The following is an 18,321-nucleotide window of genomic DNA, read 5'->3' on the forward strand; positions in this document are numbered from 1 at the left end:
CCAAAGACAACTTCGGTGGTGCGGCGGGAGCTATCCCCCTGTCCTTCAGCGAGTTGCCGGCGTGACTTTTCCTAATAGGACGGGGTGGGGGTGGGGGCTTAGCAGGTTAATTTAGTGGAAGGAGGAGAAACTTGCAGAAAGGCTTGATCACCCCTGCTGTGTTCCCAGGAGGTTCCTCCCCGCATTGCCACCCTCCAGTCTGATGCGGAGGCACTACGCAGAGCGTTCAAGCTTCCTTTCCCTGGCTTCTGATAACCAGTTTTTCAGTTGAAGACTCATTAAATATCAAGGGTCCGTCACAATGATATCACAATGTGACTTGAGGCCAGAGTCAAAGCAGGAGCCTGCAGGATGCCCTGCAAACAGCCACAGCCCTTTACTGAAAGGAGGGAATAAATCCCACCCTGCTTAAAACGATGGCTTCTGTTTGGACCAGAAGTGCGGGAGTCACAATGTAGAAGTGAGATGTCTTACAGTTTTGCAGCTTTCAGTATTTGGAATCCCTTTGGGGACAGAAAGTAGTGAAACAGCCAGTAAGGGAGGACTCACACCAATATTAGAAGATTCACTTTCTAGTTGACCTTTCACTTTCCTGCGGGTGGTTGATTACTTAATGGTAGATGGTTTGTCGCATTAATGGATGGCAAAGTGAACCCCTGTTTGAGTGGGTCAGTTGCCATCCATGAGTCAGAGACGTGCACTTTGTATCAGACCCTATCCAGACTTTGCTGTTTGCTGTGTTTCATTCATGGGCCTGGGAACCACTCATTATATTCTCCCTGTCCATAATTCAGAATGCTTTATTCTACTGCCATCTTCCTGTCTGTACTATTTAATTAGGCTTAATGATGATAACATTAATTCTGAATTTTCTTTCTCATTCAGGTTCTATTTGTAATTACTAGGGCTCCAAGAGTAGTCTAGTACAGTTACTAAGAAAAATAAGGGAGATTTGAGCTGAAAGGAACCCTGGAGACCATCTGGTACTTTGGTGTAGAACATTTCTAATACAAATCCTTAAATCCTTTCCGATGAGTATTCCAAGGCTTTTTTCTTTGTTTGAGGTAGAACGCTTGGAGCTTCCCTGTTTGCAGGATTTTAAATGTGAAGTTGCCTTTAAATTAAAACAAAACAAAACATTCCCCACAACAAGGCTGAGTCACCCATTTGGTCAAGATTATTGCCAGCTGATTTGGTGAACCTGTGCCCACAGAATTAAAGTACATTCTCAAGTCTTAAAACTGGGGCCTTTTCTCCTTGGCATATGCTGCTCTTGATATGAATATTTGCAAATTGTCACATTTGGAAGGGCAGTGGAAAAGTCCCAGAGAGGAGAACAAAAAAGAAGCAGTGCTTCAACTTTCAGGTCGGAAATTGGATTTCTAATCCTTTCCTATCTATCTTCTGGATTTTCAGAGTCTGTGCTGGAGACAGTTTAGCAATGTATTATTTTAGTTAATATGTTAATCACTCCTTGGAGCCTTATCTAGCAGCCTTTAACAAGCAGAATAGAAACTACAGCATTTAAAGTCAACAAGAAATTAGGTCCTAGGAATTCGAGGTGCTTTTCAGGTTTAAAATAGACTCTATTTATTCCAGAACTTTTGAAGGATAGTTGTAGAATTCTTTAGTGTCTTCAATCAGTACATGGTATAGTGGAAAGTACATTTATCTTTGTACTTAATCCTTTTGAGTATGTGAACATGTATGTCTAGTTCTCCTGTAGGCCTGGGTGTTCTGGTGCAGAGTATTTCATTACTCATAGAGTTTATGATTACAGGATTCATTAAGTTTGGTGTGGGCTTTTGCTGCACATTTATTACCTTTTAATAAAATCTTTACCACTTACACTTTCTCCTATAGCTCTGTGTATGCAGGGAGATGTGAGAGCTTAACAACAACAAAAAGTCAGTAATTTGGGACCACATATCTTTCTGTTAAAATATGTCAATAATTTCACCATCTAAAAGGGGGCAAACGTAGTTTTTGTTTTGTCCTTTTGGTTTTCAATACCCATCTAGTTCAGTAAGGCTTTTTCTACTGTTCATGTTTTCTGTCAAAACTTGCTGCTGGTATGGCTCATTTTGGGGGGGGGGGGATCCTGCTCTCTGCCTGCTAATATAATAATGAATTTATTTGATGACCATCCTGTGTTAACCTGTCAAGGTAACTCACTACTGTAACCCATTTAACATGCATTTCTCCAGAAAGGGCTTAAAAGGAAGGACCTTATTGCCAAGAATTTCCATTTGGCTCAGAAGATATTTTTGGTCTTGCCCTTGGTAGGGACTGGTGACTGTTATGCTGAAGACTACATATCAAGTCTGACTTTGGATCTTTTTTATGGGGAGAGAAATGTGCTGGTCTAGTCTTCAGGATTGGTTTGGCAGTAACTATTATGTCCTGTTAGGTAGGTACAAGTGAAACTCTTAGGAAGTAGTGATTTATATATCACCAGAAAATAAACAGATGAAAAGAAGATAGCAACTCTCTAGGTCTTTTGATAGATATACCAGATTAGGGCAAGTAATTACATGATGACTGCCTAGTTTTATTTATCCTCATTTGCATGCAGGGTTGGGGTATTTTGGAATAATTTAAATTTATGTTAAGGAATGGAAATGCAAGGCTCACCCTCAGGATCTGATTAATGAGGGCTGAGGTTAGGCCTAGGAATCTACACTTCATTTTAAGAACACTAGAAAGCTCACCAGAAGGGAGGTTTTGAGAAGTTTATTAGATAAGAAAATTCTGAATTTGGGAGCATACTGATAGAGAAGATTTTTTTTTTTTACAACCATATGTGTGTGTTTTTAAATGCTTTCTAGTTTGTTGTATGGCCAGAAGTAAATCTCCAGAGGATGGAAAAGCATTGAAATTTTGAAGTTGCAGCACTGAAAGCAATTTAAACAGTTTTATTTTTTTCCCAGAGCCTCCAAGAATCACTTTAGTCCTCAGCCTGATGCATAACTAAACAAGGGGGACTTTGCTATTTTACAAAACTATATTTGTTTTTGTTTGCAGATTGGCATCCATGTGAGAGTATCTCCCAGCTTCCAAAATGGGAAGCCTGGACAACAAACTAGATATTCATGGATTGTAAGGCAGTATAAAATTGTGATTTCATCTTTTTAATCTTACAAATAACAGTTATCTTATAGGTATACATTTCTTTTTAAAAGCTTAGCATTTATCAAAATGTGAGCTGAGCACATTTTACTCATATATATTATTCCTTTGTTCTGTAATTAGCACTAAAAATAGAAGGTAATAGTTTCTCTGTATGATGAGCTAGAAGTTAAATTCTGCTTATATCCTTCTGTCTTAAGTTTTTATGTCAGTTAAGGGAAGCAGGGATATATAGGATTCAAATGTTAACATCATTTAGTAATATAAATGGTTGTACCTTATTAGTATAAACAGTTGAGGGTATAACTAGAAACCAGTCCAGTTTTTAACTGGAAAGCAGAGGTGGAAAAGTTCTTTGCTTTACGTAACAACTTCAAAAAAAAAAAAAAAAGTATCTTGAGACAAGATAAATAGCATATTTTAGAAACAATAAAAGCCAGTGATTACCATTTATCTGTAGATGATTCTCGAGAATTAAGCTTGAAAGAGTTAAAACCAGAAAGATTGGTTACAAGGAAATTATAGAAAATGAGTTCGGGGTGATTTCCTTCTTGGTAATTAAGTTATACACCATTTTTGGAATGCATGTTTACCAGTAGATTTTCTGCTAGGCACATTTGCAAAAAGGCCCACAAACCTGTTTTCAGATCATGTGAACCTCAGTAAGATAAATGGAATAATCAAAGTTTTGTTTTCATGCTAATATAAAAGTATAGAATTTGGAAGTAGTACAAAAGCAATAAAACTTTAAGACAGTTTTCTAATTATGAAATAAATGTACAAGATTGTCTTTATAACCTGTTCGTGTAACATCTGTCAACAAGAAGTTCACATTTCTGCTGATTAAGTGTCGTACTCCTTTTAGGGAACTGCAGCATTTTGGCACTCCCTGTGAGTATATTAGGAGATTGAGCTATAGAGATGCTTAGCCAGGGTTATTCCAGAAGTTGGGATGGAGCTAAATTAGCCCTATCGTTCTTGAGTCTTGAGATGAGGAGATCAGTATATCCATGTTCTATTAATTAGTTACCTCATGTCTGGAAAACCAAAGGAGGTTGAAGCTAGAGCTAACACCGCAATGCTTTTCCATAATATCATTGGCACAACCAGAGATATAGTCTTTTTTTTAAAAAAAAAAAAAATTTAATCCTTAGATATGTATGTTTTAAGAGTTTTACGGTAAACTAGGAGTGGGAATGAGGGAAATTTTGGAGCCCTTGGTGGTACAGCTTCTTTTACATCCAGTCGCCATTGTAAAGGTGGCTATGCACTGCCCTGTTATTTCTGTGCAATAAATGTGACAGTAACAATTCCTGTGTCTATGAAAGAGTGGTCAGGATTCACCTGACCTGTAACCTATAATCACCTCTAACCTGATTCATTGTTGTAATCCATTTGTGATTGTCTTGGGAGTGCCTGTAGAACTCTGAATCTAAAGATCTTTAGGTAAAATTGGGACATTAGTGATGAAGATGAAAGACATGCAGAGATTTAAGTAAGGAAGAAGCTGATAGGCAGTTATTTTCAAAACGGCCATACCTTGAGCCTTGCAAGACTTTGGCTTGGAAAGGAGTCTGTGTTGGGGAGGACTCTTGTATGAAGCTGAAAGATAGAGTCAGGGTTGGAAAGAAGAGGTAGGTGGGTCTGGTTGGACAGAAAGAATTGAGAGGTGAGGGGGTGAATGGGTTAAGACTGGCATTTGAAGAAGACTGAAAACATTTGTCATGTGTTTAATCATACTATGTACTTCTCTTTCCTAGTCAGAAAAGTCAAAGTTTCTTGTGAGTTAAGACTGTTCACTTTCCTGAATGTGTTTTAAAAAAAGAGGACTAATGAGCCGTTGACCTTGTAGGACCACCATGGTAGTAGTCACTGTTCTTTATTGCCTGGTTTTGTTTCGCTTTTCTACTAATGTTTATGGTTGAGCAATGAACCAGTTTGTTTGTTTGTTTGTTTGTTTAATTCCAACCTCAGCATCTAAACTAGGAGGAAATCACTTCATTTGCTTCCAGGGGAGTTTGAAAAAAAACAATGGAGAATCAAGTTCAACTGCAGAAAAACCTTTAAAGTTCTTTTCCTTAATGAAGGTCCTTCTGGGCTTTCCTCCCACATATTTTAAGAATCCAGTCACTGAAACAAAACTCTAGCCTGTTGTCTGGACTTCTGTAGATTGGCGGGTTGGATGATCCAGTCTTCTTCAGCCTCTGGTGCTACTGGGGGAGGCTAAGCCAGTAGCCTTCTGGGAGCCAGTAGCCTTCTGGGAGGAAGGATGTTTGAGGAGGCTTTTTGATGTTTCTGCAGTAAGAGCTTACTAAGCTGAGAAAACAGGAGAATGAGAAGCTCAGTGAGAACTGTTACCTCTGTTGGTTGGCTGTGCTCCTTTCCTTCCTGGATCTCACAGCACACAGTGATCAGGGCTATGTGGCAGTGTTTCCCAGACAACTGCCTCAGGTGTCATTCAGTGTCGTAGAGGAACTTCCTGGTGAGCAAAGAGACTTTGCTGAAATTGTTATTTTATAAGATTTAAATGGTTGTTAGAGTATTTGTCATTTCAACAGCATTACACCATTCCAGAGTTCCCTTTAGAGGAAAAATGGAGTTTAGTGAGAGTGATTGAGGAGAGCTCAACATTTAAGAGAATCTTTGTTTAAGTTAGTATTGGTAGTGTGATTTGAAGACAGTAGTAGCATAGTATTTATCTAGTTTATCCTAGTCCCATAATTATCAAAAGGGCTTCAATGGTTAAGTAAGGCCCTTGGGGCCTGGCAGGAGGAACTAGTGTGTCCTAGATTTATCAGGATCATGCCTGTAAGTTTGGGCTGGTTTCCCCTTATATCTTTAGCAGTAGTTTGTCTGCTCTTTAAACCAGATGCTTAGTACCCAGATCCTTCGGGCCACTGACATTGTCCTTTCAGTATCTAGATTGGGTGCCTAAATTAAGAAAACAACTCACACTGAGTGTAGAGTATTGGGTGTTTGTGAGAATAAGAAATGCATTGCTCTTTAAAATAGTAGCCTCACTTCCATCTGTATCCACATAGGCTACTGAGAGGCTTATGACTTTCCATTTGGAGAAAGCACACAGAAAAATAATTCACTGTGGGAAGGAGGGTCTAGTCTGACTTGGAGATTAGGTAATAAATATAGTATGCTGAAATTAGCACATGTTTACTAAGGCATGGCTAGCCTAGAAGGTGAAACATAGTCCTGTTGTAATTAATTGCCAATTTGGGAAATGCTGTTGAGATAAAGACTTGAAGAATTCATGCATAGGAGCTTTACATGGCAGCTAATGAGGTGACAGTGACTATTTGTAGAAAAACTGTGGTTGCAATCTCAGACTTTTGGGTAATCACTATTTAAAAAAAAATAGTTTAATGACGGGAGTTCCTCTTTAGTGCAGCTGGTTAAGGATATAGCATTGTCACTGAAGTGACATAGGTTCGATCCCTGGCTCACAAACACCCACATGCCATGGAAGTGGCCAAAACAATAGGTTAATGATAATCAAACAGATCCTCAGTAGGTTGTATATTGATGGCAGAGTTTTTGCTGTAGATTTCGTATCATCATTTACCTTGTGTTTTATCAGTCTGATGGAAAAATACTTCAGAGAATTACTAACAAAATAATCCTTTTGTTCAAATCCATCTGAGATCAAGTCTTACAGATTTATTCATCAGTTGAGGTATTCTCTAACTCATAAGCAGTTTGTACATTGAAGAGCTCTCACGTCTTTTGCAGATCTTATTCAATGATATGTATTTTCTGTTAAATCACTCATAGGTATTTATTATACCTGGTGACATTTTTCTATGTTAAATAAGGAATTATGCAGTCAAGGTTTTTTTGAAATGATATCCAGGTGGTTGATGGAATTAAAAACAAACTTTAAGCTTTTGATCTTACAAAGGTATTACAACTATATGGCTTTGCCTGAGAGATTAATGAACATAAATATTAAGTCATCATTGACATTTTCAATTACTTTTTATAACTAAATTTTTCTAAGAGGCTCCCTGAGGAGTGTCAAGGACTGTGGGACCAATGTTATGAGGAAAGATTTTTTTTTTTTAAATACTTTATAAGATAAAGACTGTAAGTTTGGAGGACATGTTTGATATAAACATTAGGGTAAAATAATTTAGCCTGGAAAAGGAAACGAAAATTGAAAATTAAGCTAAAATAATTTTATTTTCCCCCACAAGGATATTGGCTCTTTTAAGTGACTAGAATGGCATATCTTTATGTGAATTCTGGTCATTGTCACAATGATAAATATAAGGGTAAAGAACTAAATGCTCCCTGTACTCTGAACTGTTAGTGTTTTTTAGCCCATGGAATATTATATTGCACTTGTTAACTTGATGCTTTTTGGTGTCTTCTTGCCAGTAGTGTAACTAGATTATTTCCTTTGTGAAATTGCCAATGTTTTGGAGTGCTGGTAATTCAGCAGAATCTTGTACATTATTGTAAATTTTATATTTTCCTCTTGGTTTGATATTAAGTCCACTGTGGCTAACAACCAGATAAATATATTATATATATAACAAAAAATGTTGTAGGAGATGTGTGCTTTGGGTTTAATTCTATTTTACTGAAACCAGATAATACTGGGGTTCAAATCTACCTAGTTATATTCTGCTCTTTCTTGTTATTTTTCCATTTTTTTATTTTGAATTTCTTCCTGTTTACATCGTGCTAATAGTTTTTCTTCATCTTTTATTTTTATCACCAAGACTAAAAATAAACCAAAATTAATTTTCCATGTCTCCTTGATGCATTCTTCTATTGGGAAGTCAGGAGTGGGGGTCAGAGAAGAAGCATGGTGTGAATGTTTTAATACAAATTTTCTTGCATACCACTTTAAACTGCCTCAACCTGTATTTTAAAAATCTCTCTTTGGCACGTCCCCACTTATTTATTTTTAAAAAGATAATAGTTTTTAAAAAGATACCCCCTCAAATAAATATGTTAAAATATACCTTCACTGTATGTTAACTCGTGCCAAGCTTTGTTCTTAAAGCTCGAGTACAAATATGAGTGCAATATGGTCTTTGGCCTTGAGGAGCTTACATTCCAGCAGAATTAATTTTTTTAAGGTATACAGATGCAGACATCAGTATAGTCTCTTTAAAAATTATCAGACTTTGAGAAGCACAGGTCCCATCTAATACAGCTTTCCTTAGATGCATTTGGTTTTGTGCTTTCGCTTTTTCATTTTGGAGATCTGTCCATGAATCTACCTCGTTTTATAAGACGGCTGCATAGTATAGCAAAATAGGCTGTTGCATTCAAATCCTGGTCCTAAGGATTTACCAAGATGCTTTAACATCTTTAGTCTGAAATATCTAAAATATGCATAGAAACTTAAAGCTTTTTCTGGTACTCACTGAAGTCTGAGATGCATGGTGGTTTGACATATTCCAGCCATAGAGAGATCTTGAAAATTGGGAAATATATGGTATTTCTTGTATCTTGTTTACTAAAGTCAGTATAGGAAAGGATTCTTTCCATTTCATGTTTGTTAACAATTATGCATTTGTAACACATTCAGGGAAGTGTCGCCCAAGGGTAGAGGAACTGTTCATTTCTACATCCGATTTAATTCTGGCTTAGGTTTGTTTTTCTGGTTCCTTCAAGCAAATGTAATATGCAACACCTCATTATTCACACAAGTAGAACTTGCTTCAGTCTTAGATCAGGTATTAACTCTAGTTTGTTAGATGAGGCTGAAATAGTGAAAAATTTAAGACAAAAAGGGGTAGTGTTAGCATGAAGCTATAGAGGAAGGTTCCTTCATTTACTGGTAACAAGGCGTGTAGTATCATAGGCATCAGGAATGCAAACACACAGGCCTTTAATATAATGTGTGTTTGAGTTCATACCTATATATAGTTCTGTTTCCTCACAGGAGCTTACTAAGAAGTTAGTTTTACTAGTGAATTTGTACTTCTACTAACGATTGTGACACCTTTATTTAGTATTATTTTTGCTGAATAAATGTAACTTGGCAGCAGCTTTTGGCTCTGAGAATCTGTTATGAATTACCTCCTTACTTCAACCCTGCCAGGAGTCTCTGGATCTAGTTTTTGTTTATTTGTTTTTCTCACAAAGACAATATTTTGAACTTCTGAAACATAAAAGGTAGTGATTTAGACCAAACAACAAGGTGAAGGATGTAAGGAATAATCCTTCAAGTATTTGGTGGATACCTGGATGGATTACATGGAAACAGAGTAGAGGTTTTGCTCATAGTGGGCTTTTAATTGCCCCTAGGATGCATCAGCATTTAAAAAGGTAGTGTTTTCCCACAGGAATATGTTACCGGAGTCCGTGTTTCTGCCCAAGGATGCTCAAAGAAGCACAAGGTATATTATGAAATTGGAGGAACCGTTTGTTTAGGATTCATTTTCTCAATGTTTAAAACTACCTTTTGAATTCTATGTAAAGAACATACATGCTTGTTCAGCAAGGAACTAGGAACTATCATTTACATTTAACAGATAAAAACACAGTTCTCCCCTATTTTGTTGCTCCTAAAGTTGGCACCTAACATGGTGTTCCATACATTTTGTATCAGTAAAGATTATCTGAGACTGTTTAATATTATATCAGAGAACTCTAAAATAAAGATTTAAATAACAGTTTTATGTTCTTTTTTCTTTTTCTTTTTTTTGGCCATGCCCGTGTCAGGCAGAAGTTCCCATTCCCAGGCCAGGGATTGAACCCACACCAAAGTGGTGACAGTGGGGGTCCTTAGCCCACTGAACCACCAGGGAAATCCTTACGTTCTTTTAATTTAGAGGTTTTTCTTTTCTTTTTTTTTTTTTAAGTAAAGTTTCAGTGCTTTTCCATTTTCTATAAATTTTTCTATAGCAAATAATTTCAAATCATTTTTAAAAAGTATTCTTATCAGTGTTTATCCAACTTCCCTTTCCACTGAAATGCATTTTGAGCACTTGCTGTGTTTTAGACTCAGTGCTTTGTACAGGGAAGATAATGCTAAACAAGATCTGGTTTCTGTGTTTGAGGGGAAGGAAGAAGCTTCTTAGAGGGAGGGAGTATCTTACTCTAAAACATTTCAAAATCAAAATTAAGGAATGACCCCAACGTTTTCCTTTTATCTTCTGTGCCTTTTTCATAGCTAGAGAGCTGTTGTGCATTTGAGAGCAATTTGGTGGAGTTAAATCAATTTTCTTTCCCTGCAAGTGCTGGCTGACCTGCCATTGGGATAGTTTGCCCTTCATTAGAGAGGCACAAAAACAATTCCCAAGCCAATTAGGTTTGACTTTTAAAAAGGAATTTCTTGATATTCCAGAACCGGTAGGAGGCATGAATTGGTCACGCATAAGCATTCATGTGGCCCTATGGAAAGGGTAAAGGGGGGTGAAGCTGCATCATGACTGTCAAGTTGCAAAGCCATCGAGAGGCAGGGCTCTCTATTAGTTGACAGAACACAATACCTAATAGTGTGAGTTAAAATGTGAGCTGAGATAGGAGAGCATGAATTTTAGATCTGACATTAACCTGGAGGAAAAAATGTGGGTGTTTCTGTCCTGATGTTAATCAATGGGAAAAAATTAGATGACATTTTGAGAACAAAACATAAGCATCTCCTTAGTGGCCACATAACATAAATTATGATGTGTGCACCATGAAGACATTTATTCAGCATCTTCTTCCTCCTTAAAATGCCTCCATTTTTTCCCTCTTACTCATTTTATTTATGGAGTGCTTATGTGGAAACAGAATATAGGCAGGGCGCATATAGCCAGTTTGGGTAAATACCACAGACTGGGTAGCTTAAACAACAAAATTTTTCTTAAGAGTGTGGAGGTTAGGAGTTCACGATTAAGGTGCTGGTGTAGTTGGCTTCTGGTGAGAGCCCGCTTCCTGGCTTGCACATGGCTGCCTTCTTGCTATGACCTCACATGGCCTTTCTTCTGCATGTGCAGGCAGAGCTGTGGTGTCTCTTCCTCCTCTTATACGAGCAGCAGTCCTATCAGCTCTCCTCTTGTGACCTCATGTCACTTTAATTACCTCCTTAAAGGCTCTATCTCCAAATATAGTCACACTGGGGAATTAGTGCCGCACTATATGAAGCTGGGGGTGGGGAAGGCACAATTCAGTCCATATCAGGCAGCCCTTGGACAGTTTTGTTTACTTCAAGGTAAAGAAGATTGTGTTTTTTTCTTAGGGAAAATAATTGAAGTCTACATTCCTGCCTGAGGATGCTCAAAGTAGCATATGCAGTTAAATTCAAGTAGTTTTTTCTGGATCCAGGGATCCAGGATAATCCAAAATCCCTGTCCCTCCCTTCTCTACTATAGAATGATTCAGTGCTTCTGTATTTATTTTCCTTACTTTATGTATTTACTCTGTATACTTTTTTAAGCTGTATACTCAGATTTCCATGCTTGAATCAAGATGTGTGGAGAGTTTAGGAATTTTTTCTTTATCTTTGAAGGCAGAGTTATGCTTCTCAAACTCTTTGGTCTCAGGACCCCTTTATACTCTTAAAAATTATTATGGACCCCTAATAGCTTTTGTTCATGTGGGCTATATCTCGCAGTACTTATTACATTAGAAATTAACACTGAAAGATTTTTTAAAGTATTTGTTAATTTCGGAGTTCCCATTATGGTATAACAGAAACGAATCAGACTTGTATCCATGAGCATGGGGGTTTGATCCCTGGCCTCGCTCAGTGGGTTAAGGATCCAGCATTGCCCTGAGCTGTGGTCGCAGACACAGCTCAGATCCAGGATTGCTGTTGCTCTGGCTGTGACATAGGCTGGCAGCTGTAACTCTGATTGGACCCCTGGCCTGGGAACTTCCATATGCCGCAGGTGTGGCCCTAAAAAGCAACAAAGAAAACAAAACAAAAGCAAAAAGGAAAAAACTGTTAATTTATTTTATAATAACAATAAAAAACCTTTTACATGTTAGCATAAATAACACGTTTAGTAAAAAACAACAATTTTCTACAGTAAAAATATTAGTGAGAGGCATTATTTTACATTGTTGCAAATTTTTTAATGTCTGGATTAACAGAAGACAACTAGATCTCCAGATTTGCTTCTGTATACAGTCTCTTATATAATGTGTTGTGTAGCCTATGAAAAACTCTTCTGTACACTCATGAGAGAATGGAAGTTAAAACAGTAAATAACATCTGATTATGAAAAAAGTTTTGACCTTCTTGAAGATGCACTGAAAGAGTAGCAGAAATTCCCAGGGGTACCCATACCACATCCGGAGCACTGTTATTCTAAATGGAGAGGACTGGAGAGGAGTACCTGAGGAATCCACAGCAGGTAGAAAGTGGAGCTGTTGGAACTGGCTAGCTAGTTTCTTAAGATAGATCTGGGTCACAGGAGAAGTAAATGTTCTAGCTAGGCATATCTGACAAACCACACATCGGATGCCTTGGTTATTTGAGGTTTCTACAGTCATTTGTTTTAGCCCCCAATGGTCTAAACTAGGGAGAACACAAAAATATTTAAAGATTTTTAACTAGTTCTAAAAAAAAATACAAACTGATTTTTATCTATTTTCTGTATATACTGAAGGCTTTACTTTTTAATTTTTAAAAAATAAAAACAGAAGTTCCCATTGTGGCTCAGTAGGTTAAAGTCCAAACATTGTCACTGTGAGGATGCAGGTTTGATCCCTGGCCTTGTTCAGTGGCTTAGGATGTGAGGATCTGGCATCTCACAAACTGCAGCATAGTGGCCACAGAGGTGGCTCGGATCCAGTGTTGCCTCTGGCCTAGGAACGCCCATATACCACAGGTGTGGCCATAAAAAGAAAAAAAAAATCAAAAATAACTAAATAAAAACAACTTTGTTGTAATTTTTTCCATGTTGCGAAACCATTATGTTCTGCTTGTGTCAAACATTTTACATTTAACTAGTTACTATCAGACCTAGCTATTTTTTTAATTGAAGTATAGTTGATTTACAATACTGTGTGTTTCATATGTGCAGCAAAGTGATTCAGTTATATATATATTTTTCATATTATTTTCCATTATATTTATTGCAAGATACTAAATATAGTTCCCTCTCCTATAGAATAAGTCCTTGTAGTTTATTTTTTTTATGTATAGTAGTGTGTTATCTGTTAATCCCATACTCTGAATTTATCCCTCCTTTCCCCTTTGGTAACCGTAAGTTTGTTTCCTATGTCTGTGAGTCTGTTTCTGTTCTGTAGATAGATTTGTGTTGTTTTTTAGATTCCGCATGTAAGTGATAACATACAATCTTTGTCTTTCTCTCACTGAATTCACTTAACATGATCTTTAGGTCCATTCATGTTGGTGCAAATGGCAACAATTCATTCTTTTTTATGAGTAATATTCATATATGTAATATACATTTACACACATATATTCATACCACATCTTTTCAAACCAATTGTCTGTTGATGGGCACTTGGGTTTTCAACAAGCTGCCCCTTCTTGCCTACAACCTCTCCCTCCATCATGTACATAATTTGGATATGTCATTTAACTTCTCAGTTCTTTAGTGATTTCTTGGACTTACCTCACTTTGGTGATTAAAGGCCTCCAAGGTTAAGTTCAATTATTTTTTCCTATGTGTCCTGATCTGTTGAATCCAGAATGATAGAAAACACCTTGTCCTATGCCTGGCCTGCCCTAGAATGATCTAGACCTTTAAGAAAACTAGAATCAACTTCTCTTTTTTTCCTCTGGGTTCTTTGGAGCCTTGAATGACTAGGGATTGATCTATTTAAACTGTCTTCCCCCTCAGAAAGATATTTTGCACCCCCATGTTCATAGCAGCATTATTTATAGTAGCCAAGACATGAAAACAACACAATACTCATCTGTAGGTAAATGAATAAAGTTGTGGGGTGTGTATGTGTGTGCATATGTATGTATGTGTATACCTGCCTATATGCATGTGCAAACACACACACAGGAATACTATTCAGCCATAGAAAGAGGAAATCCTATAATTTGCAACAACATGAATGGACCTAGAAGGCTAAGTGAAATAAGTCAGAGAAAGACATATATACTGTATGATCTCATTTATATATGAACTCTTAAAAAATAAACCCACACACAAACACACATCAAACTTATAGAAAAAGAAATCAGATTTGTGGTTATCAGAGGTGGGAATTAGGGGGAAGAGAAATTAGAGGAAGGTGGTCCAAAGGTACAAACTTGAGTTATAAGGTAGATAAGTACTAGAGATGTAATGTGTAACATGATGATTATAGTTAAGATGACTGAAAGGTATGTATGGAAGTTGTTAAGAGAATAGATCCCAAGAGTTCTCATCACAAGGAGAAATTTTCTTTTAATTGTGTCTCTGTGAGATGATGGGAGTTAACTAAACCTATAGCGGTAATCATTTCATAGTATAGGTAAATCCAACCATTGTTCTGTTCACCTTAAACTTACACAGTGATATGTGTCAATTATTTTTCATTAAAACTTGGAGGAAAAAACCTGTCTTCTCTTTCCCTACCCACCAAATAAGCCATGCAGTGAGGTGTGATGAAATGCAAACATGTACACCCCAGCATGTACATGTAAGTCAGGCCACCTGAACTAAGGTTCTATAAAAGCAGATGATACACCAACTCATCCTAACCTCTCTGTTCAGAGTACTCCATAATACTAACACTATGGAGAATTAGCCACTCCACTCTGTTGGTGTTTATAGTGTCTGGAATATTTTTGAACACAAGACTTTTTATAGTTCCTTGGGCGAATGGACAAAAAATAACTGTGGAACACAGCCTTAGAGTGCGGCATGTGAGTGTGTAATAATTATTCAAGTGAATAAGCCTCTCAGATTGTATAATTAAAATCAGAAGATGGAAATGTTGCATATTCCTAATTCTTGGTGTTATATTTTTTAAAGTAAAGCAAAACAAAATCTCTCTCTCCTTCCCCCTTCTTAGGCAACCACTATAGATTAGATTATATTTTCCAGAATTTTATATAAATGGAATTATATAGATTTCTCATAACTGGACTCATACACTATCTTTTTTAGCCTGGCTTCTTTCACTGAGTGTAATTATTTTATTTTGAAACTCGTCCAGGTAATATCAGTAGATCCTTTTTGTTGTCATTGTTTTTTTTTTTTAATTGTTAAGTGTTTATTTATTTATGTTTTGGCCATGTCCATGGCATGTGGAAGTTCCCAGGCCAAGGATCGAACCTTTGCCATAGCAGTGACCTGAGCCACAGCAGTGACAGTGCTGGATCCTTAACCCACTAGACCACCAGGGAACTCCTTTTTTTGCTTTTTTAAGTTGCTGAATAATATTCTATTACATGGGTATATCATAATGTCAAAATTTGTTTATTCATTCACCTCTCAATGGACATTTGATTCCAGTTTGGGGTTATTATAAATCTCCTGTGATCATTCTAGTACAGGTCTTGGTGTAGACATTTTTTGTTTCTCTTGGGTAAATACCTAGTTGTTGATTGGTTGGGGTGTCTGGTAGCTGTATGCTTAAACTTTTTGAGAAACACCAACTGTTTTCCAGACTGGTTTTACCACATTACATTTCCATTTGCAGAGTGTGATAATTCTTATTCTTCACATCCTTGCCAAAATTTATATGATTAATCTTTTTAATTTTAGCTAATCCAAGTAGGTGTGCAATGGTATCTCAGTGGCATTTTCCTCATGGCTACTGATGTTGAACATGTTTTCATGTGTTTTGGGCCATTACTCCATTTTCTTTTGTCAAGTGGCCGTTCAAACCTTTGGCCACTCTTTTGAGTTATAAGAGTTCTTCATATATTCTAGATAGTAGTTTATGCAAAGATATAAATATATTTGTGTAATGTATGTCACATGTATTATATGTATTGCACAAATATATGTGATAGTTTCATATGTATAAAAACACTAAAGGTCTCCATTGTTTTCTGTTAAGAAATTCATGGGATATGAATGTTGTTACCTTATATATAATATGTCTTTTATTTTTTTTAATTCTGGCTGGTTTCAAGTGTTTCTTTACTTTTGGTTCTTAGCAGTTTGTGTCTTGGCGGCTTCGTTTTCTTTGGACTTAATCTTTTTCTGTGCTCATTGAACTTCTTGAATTTGTAACTTTCTGTCTTTTACCACATTTACAAAGTTTTGGGCCATTGTTTCTTTGGATAATTTTTTTGCCCTGTTTTTTTTTTTTTTTTTCCTTGACATCGTGGGACTCCGGTAACGTATGTGTTGTTTGGTCTTTTGATATTTCCTAATGGTCTCTGAGGCACTGCTCATTATTTTTCACAAAAAAAAAAAAATGTGAAAAATATTTTTCTCTCTTTCTTCAAATTGAGTAATTTCCATTTATCTTTAAGAAATGTTTACTGTCTGATATGAGAATCATAATTTAACCTTTAGTTGAGCTTATAAATTCCCTGAAAAATAGCTAGAGTGAACAGCTACAGTGAAACTTGGTTCAATGGATAATTCTAAAATAAAACTTTAAAAAAACCTGATGCAATATGATTTGTTGTAAACTCTGTTCATTGAAATGCATTTTAAGAAAACTTGACAAATTATGAGGTATTGAGGGTATTACTTCCTGTACTGGTACTCTTATCATCCAGGACACTGAGTTCTACATCCCAACAAGCTTCAATATAGATATTTTTTCCCAGTGATGATCATATGTTGTGTCTTCTTTGTAAGAAGATGGGAAAGTAGTAAAATATGTTAGAAATATTTGAAAAATTTAAAAATTAGCAGCGTTTCATCACTTACCCAAAAAACACCTATATTGGTAATTAAACAGATTCGCTCCTCACAAGTATCCTGTTGTACTATATCAGGATTCAGCCAGTACAAGGCGGGGGGAAAGGGGACAGCAGATATATTTTCTTAAAAAATCAACTACAAGTATGACATGAGAAATTTTTCTAAAGATACAGTTTTTCAATCACATCTTATCTCTATTTTGTCTGAGATCAGGATGGAACCATGTTGCTCGGTCTTGAAATGTCAGTGTGTCTCTTCCTTGCAATGACCTTTATTCTTCTGGTTTGATCTTAAAGTTTTGAGAATTCATTTAATTGTAAAATATAAAATCTCATTTTTAAAAGCTTATTCACTTTGTTCTTTTTAAAGGAAAAAGGGGTATTTAAATTAGAGTAATAACTTGTAGCATCTTGTAGGCTTGTTATTAACTAATGAGTGCCTGAGCAATATTAGGGTGAGCAATTATCTAAAAAAGGCTAATTTAAAAAAAAATTGTCTTCCACAGTGCAAGAGCAAATGCCTTCTCTGAGGTTGCTTAACCATTTCCCCTAAGTCTGAGAAAGTGGTTGTTTTCAAAATCACCCAGCTGAATTTGGGTAGAACTAAACTTAGCTAAAGAGTTCTGTGGGTTAAACTCACTTATTGTTTCACTTCCATTTTCCAGTAGAGAAGTTAACGTTTAAAAATTAAACCAAAGAAATCTCCTTGGTTCCAATCACTTTTACTAACCAGCTGAATGACTTCAGACCAAAGTTCATTGTTTTATCTATAAAACATCATAGGTTTAGAGGGTCTGTTTAAAAAGCCCCTAGTTTTCTGAAATAGCAACAGTAAAGTCTTAGTACAGTGGGCGTGGCCTGTATTATATTTGGATAATTTCATAATTGTAATGAGTGGGGGAAGGGGGAGTGTTCAACTTACTGCCCAAGATGGAATGATAATGCAGTGAATGTAATTGGGTGAAATCAAATAGTGCCTTTTGAGTACCTACTAAGTGCTGGCACAGAGACTTGTGGAAACCACAGTGTCAGTGCCTGATACATTGTGGTAGCTGTCTTAACTTCTGAGGTCATCTCAAACCTCAGCTCTTCAGCTGTGACTTAGAAGTGGCTCTAGGATCACCCCAGCCCAACTCCAGAGGCTTCAAAGACATGGAACATGTCCCTGGCACAGGGGACCTGATTTGACACTCTTGGGCTGCTCTAAGTCATGTCACGTGGTGTTGAAGGGTTCAGCTACTGCAGTCAGAAAAATCTGAGTTTGAAACTTGGCTGTGCCAGTGCCTAGCAAGTTCTTTAACCTCTTTGATTCTTAATTCTGCATATATAGAATGTTATGGGGATTAAATTAAATGATATGACACATGAAAAATGTTGATTAACACTACAGAAAACTAATAATTATTGAGCATCTACTGTGTGTGTGCTAGTGT

The 18,321-nt window shown here is 36.7% G+C and overlaps 1 protein-coding gene across 1 annotated transcript in view; it reads left to right on the plus strand.

The window, feature by feature from the left end:
* Positions 1 to 18,321, plus strand: part of LNPEP (leucyl and cystinyl aminopeptidase) — a 92,846-nt gene that overhangs the window by 1,034 nt on the left and 73,491 nt on the right.

The sequence above is a fragment of the Sus scrofa genome, chromosome 2 (assembly GCF_054392235.1).
Source record: "Sus scrofa isolate SSC_HxYL_T2T_F1_AM1 chromosome 2, Sscrofa_HxYL_maternal_Yorkshire_Landrace_v2.0, whole genome shotgun sequence".
Taxonomy (NCBI): domain Eukaryota; kingdom Metazoa; phylum Chordata; class Mammalia; order Artiodactyla; family Suidae; genus Sus; species Sus scrofa.